This window comes from Cottoperca gobio, chromosome 17 (genome assembly GCF_900634415.1).
Source record: "Cottoperca gobio chromosome 17, fCotGob3.1, whole genome shotgun sequence".
In the NCBI taxonomy this organism is placed as follows: domain Eukaryota; kingdom Metazoa; phylum Chordata; class Actinopteri; order Perciformes; family Bovichtidae; genus Cottoperca; species Cottoperca gobio.
The window spans coordinates 3,403,197-3,405,696 of NC_041371.1; the positions used below are offsets into that span (position 1 = coordinate 3,403,197).

Below are 2,500 nucleotides of genomic sequence, written 5' to 3' on the forward strand. Positions count from 1 at the left end.
CTCACTGTGTCTCTGGTGAGAGACATAAAGACATGCTGTGACCTCATTCTGCTTAGGAAAAGACAGACAGAGGACGACAGGAGATGATGAGTAACAGTGTTTTTATCCACACTGGTCGCTTTCCATCTGTTGCGAAACCTGCTGGCACCTCCAGGAGGTTTGAGACACACACACACACACACATACTCTTTATATTCCTAAATACATGTTTTAGAGAGTGTGTTTACTTCTGCAATTTTATGTGACAGTTTGAGTATGTGTTTTCCCAAACCCAGGAAGGAATATTAAAGACAAAATAGATGACTGTGCAGAATCTGCAGCCGCCTCTTTAATTTAGATAAAAGCACCGACTCAGCAGCCTGTCTGTCTGCTAGTGTGACTTTTACCTCCATTTATCTCTACACAGCTTTAATCTAAGAGTACGCTGGAGCCTTGCAGATAAAACACTTAGCTTTCAGTTTAAATTCACATTACCTCACTGCTTGCTGCTTTCAGTTTATATATTAAGTGTTTGTGTGAGAGTGTCCAGTGTGCTCACCAGAGTCACCAGGATGGCTGAGTGGTTAAGGCGTTGCACTTAAGGTCCAATACCCACGTTGGTTCAAACCCCTCTCCTGGTGTTATGTTTGTGTGGACTTGCTTACTGAAATATTGATTGATAAACTCACCGGGAACTCATAAATAAGCATCAGCATGACAATCTATATAGTGATAAAACACGTAACCATGATCAGTGTGAGACAGCTTCGTCTAAATGTGCTAAATGAGACAAACTGTGAGGAGATGGGACAGGAAGCGTGGTGTTGCGTGTTAGTGCCACACTGCACTGAAGCTGTCGGCAGCAGTGTAACATCGTCCATATAACCATATAGAAGAGGTATAATCATAGTCACATGCATCTTGAGGAGCAGGAATCATAAAACACAGGTTGCTATAACAAAACAATGATAGATGATGATGCTGTGCCACGCGTCATGTTTGATTGACGCCGTTATAAAATGACGGCTCAGAGGCAAGGATGTCACATTTTGTTACGTGACTGTTCTCGACTCCTCTCTCATCTCTCAGCTGCAGCTCTTTCAATCACTAGTGACACCTGTGCTTTTTAGAACTTCACAACAAAGGCTGAATTAACCCAAACACACCTGCAAGTTTGGCTAAATCAAAATACACTCAATGATTAGAATCTCTTTGTCCTGCAGAGAGATGGAGAACAGATTCACAGGTTCTTCAGCTCTTCAGGAAACGGATGGACTTCTGGTTGTTGAATGTTGCATGAATAACATCTGAGTGTCAATGCAGTTCAGTTGCACTATAACAAAACTGATGGTCAAGTCTATTAAATGCATTGCTGCTTCTATGATGTAATAGTCATTGCACTTGGGGTTGCACTGCTATAAAGTCTTTGCACAGACAGTTCCACAGATGTAACACCCTGCTCTGAGGTAAGAGACATGTGTGGAAGCTGTGTCTGTAACTGTATTTTCTTCAAACTTTATATCCCATGGCCCCCAAATGTAATCAGTTACAATGAGGGAACGTGCAGTGGGAGCCATGATCTGTTCTCAGTGAGCATAACTGTGTGAGTGTGTCCAGTGTACTGACAAGAGCCACCAGTTGTATAGAGATGATAAGCCCAAGGAAAGTCATCAAGGATGTACAAACTGGGAAATGGGAAAGTGCTGGGGAACTATCGGCAGAACCAGCACAGATTTTGCGAATTTATGAAGTATTATAGATGAAATGATAACCAGGATGGCCGAGTGGTTAAGGCGTTGGACTTAAGATCCAATGGGTGAATGCCCTCGTGGGTTCAAACCCCACTCCTGGTATACAGATGCATATACTTTCCTTTGTACTGACTCCAAATATAATTATATCTGCATTGGTGTCTCAATAATGGCAGCGAGGGTGCTCACGCACAACTTTGAGCTGCCCAATGGTCCAACACTTTCCAAATAACAGGAACATAACCAGGATGGCTGAATTTAAGGTGTTGGATTTAAGATCCAATGTGCTCGTGTTCATGTGGTTTCAAATGAGACCAAGGTGTGCACTGATCGCCTCTAAGCTATTGAATATCGCTATCTGCCATTTGTTGTTTCACAGCCTTTCAGAAAACAGCATGGCATTTTATCATTCACTATTTAAAATATATAAGAGAACTAAGCAAGAAGATGTAATGGATGCATGACCTCGTGGATTACAAATCCCAATCCTTGTAGATATACTTCCTTGTGCGAAACACTTATTTCCCGAATTTCTGAAGTTTTCTGGTGAAGGTTAATAACCAGGATGGCCGAGTGGTTAAGGCGTTGGACTTAAGATCCAATGGGCGACTGCCCTCGTGGGTTCAAACCCCACTCCTGGTATTTAACTTGTGTTCATTTAATTTGCTTCATGAAATATTGAGTATTTAAAAGAACATGACATGTCCTCGAATCTCCTGTGGACGGGACTAAGAAACACTTGTTTCCCCAATTTATGAAGTTTACTATGA

The 2,500-nt window shown here is 42.0% G+C and overlaps 1 protein-coding gene and 2 non-coding genes across 3 annotated transcripts in view; 2 read left to right on the top strand and 1 right to left on the bottom strand.

Annotated features, from left to right (window-relative positions):
* Positions 1-2,500, bottom strand: part of LOC115022299 (contactin-associated protein-like 4) — a 77,658-nt gene that overhangs the window by 20,633 nt on the left and 54,525 nt on the right. The window lies entirely within an intron of this gene.
* trnal-uaa (transfer RNA leucine (anticodon UAA)) lies at positions 1,750-1,832 on the top strand. The gene has a single exon. It is a non-coding gene; the product is annotated as a tRNA-Leu (tRNA).
* On the top strand, positions 2,290-2,372 carry trnal-uaa (transfer RNA leucine (anticodon UAA)). The gene has a single exon. It is a non-coding gene; the product is annotated as a tRNA-Leu (tRNA).